Below are 15,396 nucleotides of genomic sequence, written 5' to 3'. Positions count from 1 at the left end.
TTTCCAAGATTCTACAGAGTTCCCAGTGTCAACAAGATTCACAGTTCATGGTGAAAATGCCTGTCTCTGCTTTTCCTCACAGATCTTTGGGAACTCTGTAGATTTATACTCACTTTTTCACATGTGTTTCTAGTCCAACAGGTTTCAGAATTTTTATTTGCCATGTATGGCCACTGTATCAAACAGCCTGTTTTTTGTTCTGTAAGAGCTTCTTAGCATTCCAGCTCTGGACAGTCTGACATGACTTAATGTGTGACATTAACTGGTATCTTCAACAAATTAGTTACAGAGTTCTTCAGAGGCAAATGGACCGTCCTTCCATAAGGACATGGATGAGCATCTGGTTTTGTGAATTTCTTACAAGTTGTCTAATATTTCATCACAGGTTCTTTTTAGCCCCTGCTCTTGAATTGGCATAGAAGTACCCTGGTTGATTCTGGCTGTCACTTCTAAATTGCTATGAGGTCAAGATTCTCGTGTTCTCTGTCCTGTAAGACTGCTCTGGATAGAAACCCTGCTAACTACATATTGATCATTTTCTGGTTGTATTCATCTAAAATATAATGCTGCAGAGTCAACAGCAAGCATCAGAGATGTCTAAAAGCTGAGGGCAGTATTGTGTAGAACGCTGTACAGTGGACATTTTCCACAGAAAGAGTTTCCAAGCTTTCAAAAACAGATTTAAATGTTTATCATGTAAGAGAAATTGGAAGGAATTTATTTTTGCATCAGATAAATTTGCATGGGACTGCTACTTGGTGTAAGTGTCTCAAGTTCAGATAATGACAGTTTTTACCAGACTGTTCTAATTTTTTAAATACCCTGTGTGCAATTAAATTTCCTGAAGATAATGCTTCCAAAGGATTTTTTTTTTTTTAAGACAGATTTTTAAAAACATGGAAATAATCTTATATTAAATGATTAATTTTCCCAGAATTGTTCAATATTGAATACAGCTATTTCTGTCTCACAATCTTGTACAGAATCACAAAGAATCACAGAATAGAGGGGGTGAGAAGGCATCTCCAGAGATCATTTAGTGCAACTCCCTGCTCAGACCAGGTTTAGGTGGAGCAGGCTCATCAGGGTTGTCCCCACATGTTTTTTTAATAACTCCAGGAATGCAGACTTCGCAGCTACTCTGGGCAACTTTTTCCAGTGTTTCACCACCCTTACAGTAAAAAAATTTTTTCTTATGTTTCTCTGGACCCACCAGGACCCATGGATGTGTGGATGTACAGTCTGTTTAAATGTTCCCTTAACTCATCTTCCTCCACTAAGGGTAAGCCTGCCTTTCTCTAGACATTCTCTTTGGTCTCAGGCCAGTCTTCCCAGTAAAGACAGATGGAAGGAATGTACTGACTATTTCAGCCTGGTCCCTGTCTCCTGTCACCAAATCCCCTGCCCTATTCAGCAGTGAGCCCACATATTCCTTCGTGCTCCTTCTGCAGCTGAAAAACCTGTAGAAAAATTTCTTGATGACCTTCATAACCTTTGTAGATTTAACTCTGAGTGGGCTTTTCTATTTTCTAACACTAGAACAGTGTGTCCATGTGTATCCCCATTCAGATTACATTATTTAATCTGCATTACATGGGCTACGTAGCTCTCCTTCTCTGTGAGACTTGACCAGCCATGTTAAGTCTGGTTTCCTTGATACACTCAACCCCTGAGACTCCCAGGACATGTCATTTCCAATTACAAAGCAGGAATACCATCATTTCTTTCCAAAAGGATGACAGTGTGTCACTAAATTCTTTGAGGGAGCCGGTCACCAAAAAAGTTGTCATCCTCTGGAACTCAGTGTTTCTTCCAGTAAGGCTCAGGGAATTTCATAGTTTCTACTAAAAATGGTGAGAGCAAGGAGAGGTGTATGGTCTTCGAAAATGTGATCAACTCATTTGTCAGTGAAAATTGAGCACTCTTTAAAACCGAATTTATTGTGACTGTGAAGATCTGAAATCAGAACAGTAGCTGCCAACTTCAAGAGACTGGCAGCAAAGTCTGCTCCTTTCACAGTGTAAAGTATAAACCCTGGACAAGCTGCACTTTTAAGGAATGTAAAAGGAGCCTCTTACAGCATCTTACCTCTGAGGTCACTTGTTCTTTTCATCTGAAGATGCCACCCTACAAGCTTGGGAAATCCTGTGTCACAAAATAGCTGTGGGTTGGCCAGAGGCAGTAAATCATGGTGTGGAATTTGGGATGTTATCCAATATGAATGAGACCATTCTCTTTATATAAACAACTTGGTATTTTTTCCTGTCCATTATGCTGGTGCTAAATATAACATACTAATGGGCTCTGTAGGTTTGCAGTGGATTTCCTCTTGAGGTTCAATATTTTTTGTATTAATTTATTTTTCATGTGTTCCCACTCCTATTCCTAGCAGCACAGCATGTATCCTTCCTCTCAGAAAGAAAGAAAAGAAAGAAATGAAGGAAGAAATAAGGAAAGGAAGAAATGAAGGAAGAAAGAAAGGAAGAAAGAAGGGAAGTAAAAGAAAAAGATTGAAAACCATGATTTATCTTCTATTTGAAAAAAACATCTGCAGAACAAAATGAGCCTCTTGATGCCGGAATTGTCATCAATGATGACTTTGACAAAATGAGCAATGCATAATTTGCTAGCTCCCTTGCAAAGCTGAAACAGATTGTCAAATAAAACACTGGAGGAGATGCATATGGGGTGAGTAGACCAGCTTTGAATATGAACACATGCAGGTGGTCGTTTAGTAGTGGTTCTAAGAGGCAGGACATCCCTAATCTGGAGGGTCATTTGCATTTGGAAATGCTCACTGATAAATGGTGATGTATTCCCTATAGTAAAGCAGGACTGATACTGCCAAAACTAGAGCTATTTCTGTTCCAGGGTAACTTGAACAAACCAGACAGCCCAAGGCAAAGCAGAGAGTGGTTTACACTCCAACAAACCTGCCATTAGCTGTAGGTTTGCAGAATACAGATTAGTAAGATTTGAAAAAGTGCTTTCTAAAAAACAGAAAAGCATAATTTCTTCACTTCCTGCAAAGAAATTATGGATTTCTTGTAAGGCAGGCAAAGCAGCTGTATGGACTTTAATGCTTTGTAAAATGGGGTACCTTCAAAGAGATTTAATCACAACCTCCAATTTTGACTGTAGTCACTCTGAATTCTCCAATTGCTCACTCCACTGTCAGTCACTTGACAGAAACAGCAACATGCAAATGTACATGTTCCTGTGCCATTCTTATTTATCTCCTTCACTGTGTGTCTGTGGATACTGTTAGATCATGAAAGATTCTATTCTAAAAAATCTTTAAAGAATTTTTTCCCTTTTTATGTTAAAATCTATGCTATTTTGAAGAAGGGTGGTATATGATCATTTTGACTTCCATTCCATTCATAGCACTTGTCTGTGTCAGCCAAATTAATTAAAATATTTCATTAAGGAGTTATTCATCTAGCCATCAAGAGAGGTTTCTCTTAGATGCTGTTCCTGCAAAAGCCTTTTCTTTGTATGAGTTTGAAGCCCCCCACAAGATGTTCTGATTGCCTTCAACAACAATGATATTAAATGACATTAAATGACCAAAGACATTCTTCCAGTTTGGACAGAAGATGATATAAGAAGGCCTTACTTCTGACTAGGACCTTTAGATATTAGTGTGCTATAAATAACTAATGATGATGTCAGCTTGGGGGCACTTAGCAATGTGTAAGAGCATGCTGCTCCTTCAGCAGTAGTTCTGTAATCTCAGCCTTTTAGCATATTACCTCTAAAAGAACATAACTTCCTCTGGAAGCCTCATTTCCATTTAACCAGCCTTGTCCTTTTCTCAGATATACTCCCCTTGACATGTGTAAAGGAAATGTGACCCAATACCCCAATGAAATCTTGTTCAGAATCGTTAATTACCTTTGATCAGACTCTTTCCTCCATACCTTGGTTAATAGTGTAGATTGGAAAAAATAACAGCCAGATCTGTTATACCAGCAATTATTGAGAAACGAAAGTGACAATTTGCTTACTTGCCTGAAAGATCAAACAGTAAAACCCTAATTTCAGTCACTTGGCACTGGATTATATGTATTGAATCTGGCAGCTACACTTTATGCAATGTCCAAGCAAAAACCACCTCAGGCTTTCATGGGCTAAAGCACAGGATCCTCAGAATCACTCTGATACTGACTGCTTGGCTTTTAGGGGACTCCTCCTGGTTTTTGTTGTTGTTTTTTATAAACTTTTTTTCTATTTTCTTTTTTTCTTTGGACTTCATGATAACCATACCTACATATAATTAGAAATAAATTTTTTAAAAATTACCTAATGAATATATTAAATATATCATACCTCATACAAGTACAGTGCAGTATGCCTTGACACTGTATGTTTAACAGACCATCCTTAGAGACAGTGGAAAACTACAGTAATTGAAGGACGAATATTTGACTCTCAAGTATGACTTTTTATGAACATAGTTCATAGTACACCAGGGATCTTTCAAATAAAGAACACTGGTGTACAGTAAGTTTACCTCTTTGACAAATGATCATTTTACCACATACTCAGATAAGCAACTTCTGCTACTGCAGATGAACAATGAAAAAGTCACAGCAAATTCTTTTTTGTGTTTTCCCTTTTCTTAGACCTGCTTTCCATACTGTATTTCAGGAAAATAAGTAAATAAATAAATAAATAAAAATAAAAGGAAGCTTCTGGACCAGTGCAAGCTAATTCAGATCAGCATCATCAGATTTTCTTCAGTGTAAAAATACTGTGGTTACGTTACAGACACCTGCCTTTCCTCTACTGATCTGCACTTTGAAACTGAAGCAAGCACCACTTAACAGTAAATTAATAATGGGTTGACTAATCTGATCCTACACCTCCTGCTTGGGACAGGGTCTTAGCTCACTGAACCTAAATACACACTAAACTTTTTTTTACTACAAAGGGCTGTGCACAGCTAGGTAAATGCTAAAAAAAATACAAATCTTTACCTCAGTAAGAAACAGAAACCTGAATACATTAAAGAACCCATCTGTAGAAAAACAGAGCATCAGCACTGCTTAAGCTTTGCACAGTGAGGTTTCTTTTAAAGCCAAGTGATTCACAAGGCTATACAGACACAACTGAAAAAGTTCTCTGAAGATTATCTCATATGAAAATCATAGTACACTCCATTAATTACCCTCTCTGAGGAAAAGAAGGGTGAAATTTGTTATAGAATCAGACCACAAGACAGAAAGTCCCAGGCATCCATTATATAATTTACTCCTGACATAGCACATTAAAACCTGAGAAAAGAAGACCATTTTATTGTAAAGTCAGCAAAATGCCACAGTACTAAAAACCTGCTGCCTGCATCCCACTAACCAGCTCTACAGTGAATAACTACTCTAATGATCACACTGGTACATGAGTTTTACAGTGCTCTGTGCTTTCACTGCAGCCTCCCGTCAACACTTCCATTGCTCCAGCTCTGACATTTTGGTGAAATATTAAACCTCCTATTTACACCATCCTGCCTTTTCAGTCTGCAGCCTGGTAGGCCAAAGGCACACCTGTTGAATCAACATGCCCTCCTGCTGCCCCTTTTCAAATCTATCCACTGAGCAGGGGAGCAGTCACACCAGGTCAGGGTTTCCAGAAGGTGACTGGTGGTGGCACATCCCAGAGCTGATGGTGCTGCCTGGCCTGGGCTGTCCCAGTGGTGGCCTGGGGACCAGGGTGACTCCTGGCTGCTAGGAGAGAGTCATTTCTAAAAGCCAGCACTGGCCACACTGCTTCAGCAAACAGAAGGATGAAACACAAGTTCTGTCTTTTTCATGCTTCCAGACAGAAAAGAAGGGTAAATCTGGCTTGGCCCTACAGTCAAATTCCATACTTTTCATTTATTTCAATAGGAAATTAATCACCTTTTTTTGGTAATGGAGTTAAAGTCCTAATGCTCAAGGATGGGATGACAAGAGGTGAAGACCTGCACTGTCCTGTTGTACAGTCCAAACCAAGGTGTAGCCCTGTGTCAGAAAAGAGAACACCATTTGGCTCACTCTGCAATTATTTGATTTCTGCAGTGGCACCTGATGAGCAGCAGTGGAATGGATTTAATGGTTTTTGCCATCTTTATAAACTGCCTAAGAATGTGCTGGGTGCTTTAGTCAGCCTTGAGCTTTTGGACACTCAGCCCCTGCTCTCCTAAGGCTGCACTTTTGCCCCTCATGGCTGTGTGGAGCAGCTCAAACAGGCTGCATTCAGCCAGGTATTTACTTAATTTCCTTTTTCAGACAGCCTCTGATTTTAGGAAAATTATGAGTAAATTAGCAAGCTACCACATGGCTTTCCCACCAGGACATTCTTCTGCTATTTCAAATCCTGTTGCTGTGCTAAAGTTCATGCTGAGAGATCTGTATCTGAGAACTGGTCAGCTCAGAGTTCAAAGATCAAAATGCAGGCATGTGGGGCTCTGTTTTGAGAACAAATCCAGTACAGTAATGGGGACAGTATATCCTAAGACAACAAAAAGAATGTTTTCAGCATGCTATTTACTGAGCAAGGTTTTATCCAAATCCATTAAAGAGCCCAGCTAACTGCACTGCTGTGGCTCTGAACCCCCTCACACCATTGCACTCCATTACATGTTAGCCCAAAGAGGCCTCAGTAGACTAAACAAGTACAGCTATACCAGGGATGAAAGGATCAGAGATCAATTTGTTGGAAAAACAAAATCTCCCTCCTTGTTAAGAGCAGGTGATTAGCTGCTAGGGAAGGCAGTTCAGCTGGGAAGGCAGCTAACAGCAGCATCCTGCTGCACCACCCACAGAAGGTAATCTCAGCAACCAAAATTCATGATTTCACAGTGGCCCCTTGCTTATGACCAGTAGATTTGTGGAAAAAAAAAACACAACACAAAAAAACAACAACAAAAAATTACAGTGTTATTTGTTCTGTATCACAGAGAAGCATAATTTGCATGATCAAAACCTTAACTCAGACATCTACCTAATACCCCCCCAAAGCCCATACTGCCCCTTATACAGCTTTCTCCTGCTTACTTTTAGTAGGGAAAAAAGCCCATAACTTCAGAGCAATGCAGAAGCCGGATGGCCCAGAACTGACCTTGTTTCTGTACCAAAGAACACACCTTAAAACTTTATTATGACTTGGGAGAGTTTTAAAGGGTTCAGTTTCTCAGTGTGTATTTCAACAGACTTTTTCCTTGTTGTCTGTCTATAAAACTTGCTTTTTTCTGCTTCTACAAGGTACAGTTTTTCTTTTAATCAGGGAGTCATCCCTGGGAAAAAAAAAAAAAAAAAAAAAAAAAAAAAAAAAAAAAAGAAAAAAAGTCAGGAAAGAGAGAAATGCTAAATACTAGTAAGCATCTAACTGCAGCACTCTCTGACAGCATTAAAGGTATATTTTACTTAAGAGTTCTAGGAGAAAGTTATTCTTGAAATACCCTTTTATAGCATAGCCTGCAGTGAAAGCCTTCTGATTTTATCACCCCAAATTTTTTATACAGAGCTGTTTCTACCTGAAATTCTCAAAAACAGCTGAGTAACAAGCTATCAAGGTTGTTCACGTTAACAGCATACATAAAAATTCTTGAATGGATACTTGCAAGAGGTGTATTCGATTTAGCAGCTTACATTTGGAGTGGAAAAGGCACAGTCTATGCTGTGAACCAGAGCACTGCTTGTGTCCTCTCACCTCAACTGGTACCTTCAGAAGAATACACCATGAAAGTGTAAGAAAGGTTATGCTCACAATAAATCAGTTTTTCCCTAGGTAATAATGAAGGCCAGTCAAAAGACCATGTCCTATTGTCCTTTGATTTCTGGAACTTGCCCAGGAAAGTAACCACATATAACAGCTCCAAAAGCATTACACAAAATGTACCCTTATCAAAACCATTAGAACATGTTCACATGAGGCTTAAAATCTCAGTGCTAGTCCCACTCATTCAAAATCTTGTAACAGAGATGTCATTGTTTCCTACTGGAAATTGAACTGAGCTTTGGGGCATCTCCCTTACTCAGCAAATGGGAACAGATTCACAGGAGCTGAAAGGCTGAAAATTCAGTGTTCCTGTTGCATTCCATGAGCACCTCACATAGGCACAGAGTGGTGATTGACCTACTTCAGAGCTCCTGTGAATATGAATGAAGCATTCTCAAGTCCTTAAAATGCTGCCAAACATATCTGTGACAGGGCATGTAGCTTTCATTCTGTGCCAGGATAGCAACCTTGAGCTTCAGGCCTCATAAAATAGCCTCCAGGGCTTTGTGTGTGCAACTTCTCTGCATCTCCATAGCCAATTTCATCTTGTCTCAACTACCATGTTTTGTCAATACTAGTATTTAAAAAAATACTTATATTAAAATAATGTCTGGAAATAGCAGTAATGATTTTTAAGAGGCTATGAGAAATGGAGGAATAATAGACAGGTTATAATGATTAGCTCTAAGTAAATATCCTTTCACAAATTAATACTCAAAAACATGACTATTCTGAAACAGCTCATATAAAATGTGTTAAAACCAGCAGCTCTCTTACATCTATATCTTTGAGTTGCCCTTTGAAATCAGCCCTCACGGGAAGCTATTATGCTGCAGAAACCTTCCTGAAAGCTGCTCCCACACCAGAGCAAAAGCTGAAGATGTTGTGTAACACAACAATGCAATTACAGCAATGAAAAACAGAGACTCCAGTGCCAGGATTGAAGCCTCAGTGCTCTCTGTTCTGTGTCATGGTCAGTTGCTGCCATTTCTTGACCCTGACCTGTTTCCAAGAGAAACACACTTGCAGAACCAACAACCCTATGTGGGATAACCCCTATAGCCAGCTTGCCCAGAAAACTGCTGCCCAGAAAACATTGCCCTGCCTCTGCTTGTCCCACTTCATTCAAAAAGCAAACATAACTTTCTGAGGCCATCATCTTTGCCAATGTTTTTGGAAAGCCTCTGCATGCAGCTTCTGACATAGAAGGAATGGTGTCTCAATATGGGAGGACTTTTCCACGGAATTCTTGCACTAAAATCTATTAAAAGCTTTATCTAGTCAATGACTTCTACCAAGACTCATTTTGGTTTGTTGTCAGCTGAAAATACAAGAAGTAGAAATACATATATTTTTGGTCAAAAAAAGGAACTAATTGGTGCTTTAATGCAAAATCAAACACCTTTTATAATTGCTTTATGTACACATAAAAGTTCCCTGCTAGCTGTGCCAGTGAAGCCTGTCTTTTATCTGCATCATCTGCTTCTTTTGAGATCAGAGGATTTCCGACTCAAACCACATACTCTCTTTCTCAGTATCTCTCTATATGTATCTTACTACTTCCTCTTTCATATAATCTAACAATCTTTTAAAGATGTTATAATTGTACCTTAAGCATCTACATTATCTGAGTGGAAAAGCCCTGAAAAAAAGATGGGGGAGGGTGGAAATATTTTATTCCAAAACCACGTTTCACACAGCTAATTTATATCTCTGAAGGTTTCTTCACTCTTGCCTTCAAAAACTGGCATCTCAGTCTATTTATCTCTTCTGAAATAACACAGTGGGCTTCCATTACTGTAGCTTGTAAGCACTTAAGACTCCTTATTTATTCTTGAATAGCATTAGGAGGAAAGAAAGACTTATTATGTATAACACATTACTATGATTAACATCTGGAGAGAGAATGCTGTATGTTCCGACAGTCTCATGTTGTATAATCTTAGCTGTAAATTGTAAATTCTTGTGCTAGATGTATACCTTTTTATTTCCTTTCTTAGGAGTGCCAGGTTATCCTTCCTACAACTGAAGAACCAAGCAGCATTTGACCAAAGCATCTTCAAAGAGCTGCTTTGTTAAAAGACCTACAACTCGTGTAAAGAAAAAAAGCATTCATTCCATGTGGTTGTCCTAGTAATCAATTATTTTCTAATTAGCTATTTTCTGTTTAGAAGGAGGTTAAAACTTGGCATTCTGTAGAGACTGGTCAACAGATGGCTGTGATCACAAGATGGCAGCAACTAAACTCATTTACAGGGTAACCAGCGATGACTGGAGATGATCCTAGCAAATGGCTTTAAGGGGAAAAGGAGTTTTGTAGCATGGTTTTATTTACTATGCAAGTCCTGGGATCTATGGCCCATGGAAGTAGGAGTGAGCAGGCCACGTGGAGCATCAAAGCGTTGCTCAAGCTTATAGGGATGCAATGAATTAGAGAAAGACAGACTTAGTGACCACTTTAGTAAACTGAGCATTTATGGGATGGGATGCTGTGGGGACCAATGATGCTGTGGGAGCTGGCCAATGTCATTGCAAGGTCACTCTCTACCATCTCCAAAATGGTGCAGCACTCAGAGGATATTCCTCTGGAATGAGATTAACACCATATGTCCCTCCCACAAAGGCAGGAAACTGAATCTGGAAATCAACAGAGTAGTCACCCTAACCTCAGTTTCCAGGAAAGCAGTGGGAGCAAAATCACCTGGAAGCCAGGTCTGAACACACAGAGCATCTACTCACAGAAGGTGAGGGGGAATTGCCAGTGTGGAGTTACCAAGGGCAGATTGTGCCTGACCAACTCTAAAAGGACTAAATGCCCCATATGGGGTACCATGCAGATGTGGTTGTACACTCATGGTTGTTTTCCAGCAGCCTTTGAAAACCTTTTCTTTATTTAATGAAAGTACTTTGGCATGTTCATATTTTCATTCAAGTGGACACTTTGTAACTCTCCATTTCTTATCAACAGTTACTTTCCAAATCTGTTATTGCAAATTTGTAGACTTTGGTTAATTTAAAATGCAGTAAGAAAAAAGTTCAGATCAGACAGCTCTTAAAAGATCCCCAACTTATGACAGAAATTAACTTGATCACTCAGTATTCAATCTAACACTTTTCTGGCTTTCCAAATGGTGGAACAAGGCTGTTATTTTTAGTATTTTCGCGTGGCTGTGCCCAAAATATTTCTGTAGAAATTAGGGAACAATTTGCAATAATATCAATACTGTAAATGCAATAATACCTTATAATCTTCCATTTCTAGATCTTCCTCCCTGCCCAGCATCCCACAGTAAATTACAATCGATACAAAGCTAAACTTAGCACTGTAAAGTCTGCCAAGTGATGGCCCAACTCAGGGGCAGACCTATCCAATTTAGGGACTCTCCAAGCTAGTGGCACAACTAACTCTGTGTATTCATCCTTCACATTCCTGCAGGAGCAGCTCAAAACAGAGCCGTCAGCTGACTCAGCCCTGCTCTTGCTCGGCTGCCAAGGAGAGTTTTGACACTGATTTCAGAGGGAACATACTTGAAGTTAAATATAAGAGGGGAAAAAAACCCAACCAACCAACCAAAAAAAAAAAACAAAAACAAACCACGAAATAAAAACTGTGTTGGATTTTCTGAGAAAAAAAAAAACAAAGAATGTACTTTTTCTCAACCTGAGTCTGTTTTCTTTTTATCTGTTAGAAGTCCCAAGCCACAAAACTACACACAAACCACTTGAAGTCATTAGGTATATAACCTCAGATTCCTAAGGAGATGAAAAATAGTTAGGATTGGCCTCTCTGAAAGAATTCCTGTAGCAGGATCCAACAGCACTGATTTTGCTAGTGTTCAGGTCTCAGAGAGGCATTTTTCAGGAGACTTACAAAAAATGCTGCTGGTTTATGACCAAATGAATAAAAAACATGGAAATGTACTCTTTCATAATCATTATACAACACAGACCCTCTCTGTTCACTTAAATGAAGTGAATCAGTATCATCTCTGAAGACAATAATGTCTATAAAATCTAGCTAAGGATTTGGGTTATGATTAATTTTAAAAATGCCAAATTTTGAGTGACTGAGTGGCTTACCAATTCTTGTGCAAAAAGCTTTAGAATAGGGAAGGAGTAACTGCAATCTGCATTACAATATCCTTTACATGAGATTACAGTGTCATCGACTATCAGAGGTGTCACTGCTACTCCACTGAATAAATTCAGGATCCATTCACCTTCAAAAACAGCCCTTACCCAGCAGGATGCTTACACTACACAAAATGAAAGTGTGTTTAACTAATTGATTTGCCATACACAAGAAACCCATACAATGATTATAAAGAGGGGTCGTTTGTATCCTGAGCAGCGACAGCGAAGGTAAGAAACATGACAACAGCATTCATAAATATCTAAAGGCACTGAAGAGCTTTATCAGTGAATTCAGTTAACAAACGACATAGTAAATAATTCCTGAAGGTGAGAGCATGCAGCTCTTTTTCCAAGTCAAGCTCATAAAACACGGAACATGTGAGTGATATTTCTCTGCTGGCTAAAGGACAATGGCTTTGGGTCCTCCAGTCCTCAGAAGATGTGAGTGTGGAAAAGAAAAGGGGCAAAGCAGCTCTCCTGCATGGTGAGCCATGCCCCAAGCCTACTGAAACTACCAGAGGGCTAACAAGAACCTGAGCTTCTGCAGGAAAGGCAGGGAGGAAGGATCTGTTCTCACTGGTCCCAAGGTTAAGATTTTCAGTTCTTAGAGAAGAGTGAGGATGAAATGCCTATACTCAGTTAATAGAACTTCAATCCAATTTTTTGCAACTAGAAGTAATTTGATGAAGTCCAGCGCAGTGGCAGCAAACCATTAGAGTAGGATGATGATTTCTTTGTTGGAAAGTGCTGGTTGCCTCCCTGTCAACAGATTCAGCACCTTGCAATGTTTAGGCCCAGTGTTAACATGAACTGTGAATGAAAATATTGACTTAGCTCCAGAAAATTTCCAGTTGCATTGAAGAAGGATGTCTCATAGCTGCCAGAAGATATCCCTGGAGAGCCAGGAAGCAGTTTTGATAAATTAGTGAAGTCAGTTTTCAGCATTTCTGTTTTAACTTGAAAAAGGTTTGCTGCCATATGCATTTGTACTTTGGCAATGCTTGCTGACAGAACAGAGACTGTCTTGGCACATCACTTGTAGAAGCAAAATAGATTTGGCTGTCATTTCCATAATAAGCATACTTCATATTGCAGTGTCTCAAAACGTATGGAGAGGGAGGATGCCAATGTGAGACGAATATGCTTTAAAAGATCTTGTAGGAGCCTCCCAATTAAACAGGTACAGGGCCAGATGAAGTTATAATATAAACAGCTACTCCTCCTCCTCACCTTGTAATGGCATTTGTTTTGTGTTGAATTAATGAATGAGTTAACTGAATATGCTACTTCAAACATCTAGGGCTCAGTTTATCCAGACACACAAACCTCATACTCATGTAATGCAATTAATCTCAGCAATTCATATCAAAGACAGAGCTATAAAAAAATGGAGGCAGCTTCTGGGGAGATAAGGCATGACTTTTATTTACCCCTTGTGGGTGCGTGCAGTATTTTGTCTGGAACTGTTAGTGGTCTCAGCTGGTCTGTGCAGTATCTATTGTTAAGAAATCACTGACAACAAGCTCATACAAACTGCTTCTGGCCATAGGCAGGTAGCTGGTTCTTCATTCTTCACTCCTATCAAGTCTGTGCTGCTCTCAGATAGTTTGATGGAAGAACAAAATGAACAAAGTATGAAAGAGTTCTTACCTGCCTCCAAAGTACCGTGTAGACAAACTTTTCACATAAGTGAACGGTCCTTCTATTTTAAGGGGGCTTCACAGATCTAAATCTCCTTTATATTTGTGTAAACAAGTGGTGTTAACTGTTAAACTGATATAAATAACTGCACTGAAATAAAAAGCCTAAGTCCATCATCTCACAGAGCTAGGTTCATACAAGTTTAGAGTAAAGCAGAACTTCTTGCAAAATGTGCTTGCACCTCGATGCCAGCCATGTTTTTCGGCCAGTATAAACAGATCAGGGCACAAATCAGAATTGAGCACACAATTACAGACATATAATTTACAATTTCTTTGTTGTCTTTTAATTGCTTATACTCTTTAATCTAACTGGTTTTGCAATGTGCAAAGATTTACAATATAATGAAATGGGCACAGATGACATTTCATAGCACCGATGGCTGGCATACTAATACTATGTATTTCAATAAAATGGAATAGCTGGTCTTCAAAAAGCACAGGTAGATAAATAAAATGTGATCCTCATGTTGCAACCTCAAACTGTTAGAAATCTTATTCAACGTTTACATGCAGGGTAGAAATCAAGCAAGCTGAACTTGAGCTGTAACTGTGCTATAAATTCTTTATTTTTTAAGTTTATACATATAGCATAAGAAGGAATGGTTGGAAGGAAAGAAAAAATATCACATTGTAAAAGTGAGTGAATTAGGAAACTTGGACCCATATTCAGTAGGGAATTGAGCTCTTAGACACAGACCCTCTACCTGCTGTGCAAGCTAATACTATCTTTAAGGGTCTTCATGCCAGATTTAAAGGATTTTCCACTGCTAAAGGTACAGAGGAATACTTAGAAGAATTTTTTTAAATGCCTTGGTACCAAAAAAAAAGCCCTTAACATTTTCAAAATTTAAATCCTTTTAAAGATCTGACTTTTGTTGCCCAAGTCACCTCAGAAGTGGTAGCAAGCTCCCAAATTATGTAGGGCTTTTTCTGTAACAGGTGTTGTAGTCTTTAGTTTTCAGCTCTAACGTTTAGGCTCCCTGTAAAATGCAAAGGAATAAATGTTACACTGGGCTTCTTAGTACCAACAAGCTGTCCAAGCCATTGTTTATGTCAAGAAGAAAGCAGACATTAAGGTCTAGCTGGAAGAGAACTTTGTTGTCTAAGTCTGGAAAGATGGGATGTGATGATCTCTGCTTTCAACACTCAGATCCAGGCCCTTTCTTTGAACTGAGTATCTAAGCCCTCTCTGCAAATTTAGAGCACCCATTTCACAACTCCACCAGCAGAGCAAAGAGGCAACCTCTGGTTCCTCCCTTTCCTTCCCTGTCTCACCTTGCATCCTGCAGGTGAGAGGAAGTGTAATTCAGTTACAAATGGAAATAAAGAATGTCAGGACAATCTAGCCAGGCAGAGAAGAACAAAATGAAACCTTTTGAAAGACAGCCTCACATCAGGAAAAGCCATTTTGTCAAACTTAAATTTTCAGTCTAAACCAGAACTAAAACATTGCTCCAATTGTTGATGTTTCTCTGCCGTGGAAACTGTGAGTTTTGACCAAGTCTATTAAGACTGTTTTTTAAGGCCTGTCCTCTACAAGAACCATTATATCTTGCAAAAAGTCTCTGTAGAAGCTGAATAAGAATGACTCATTGATTAAAAAAAGCCACATTCTTCCTGCAACACTTTAATGGTATTTGAAGGTTTCCATGAAAGCTCCGAAACAGCCTAATCCTCATTAATATGTAAGAACTTTTGATCTCAGAGATAGATTATTTTAGGTCAGGAAAAAAAAAAAAAAAAAAGAATAAAGAATTCTATCAAATCAGAAGAACAGGTAAATTATTACTGTAATAAA

At 39.0% G+C, this 15,396-nt stretch overlaps 1 long non-coding RNA gene across 2 annotated transcripts; it reads left to right on the top strand.

The window, feature by feature from the left end:
* The first annotated feature begins 1,806 nt into the window (after nt 1-1,806).
* Nucleotides 1,807-15,171, top strand: LOC139796133 (uncharacterized). Of its 2 annotated transcripts, XR_011725836.1 has the most exons (3): nt 1,807-2,688; nt 9,762-10,505; nt 14,749-15,171. It is a non-coding gene; the product is annotated as an uncharacterized lncRNA (long non-coding RNA). The 2 variants fall into 2 exon arrangements; XR_011725835.1 differs by having other exon boundaries at nt 9,762-15,171.
* Nucleotides 15,172-15,396: the final 225 nt, after the last annotated feature.

Source organism: Heliangelus exortis, chromosome 4 (assembly GCF_036169615.1).
Source record: "Heliangelus exortis chromosome 4, bHelExo1.hap1, whole genome shotgun sequence".
NCBI lineage: Eukaryota > Metazoa > Chordata > Aves > Apodiformes > Trochilidae > Heliangelus > Heliangelus exortis.
This window is presented reverse-complemented; position numbering and strand designations above follow the sequence as displayed.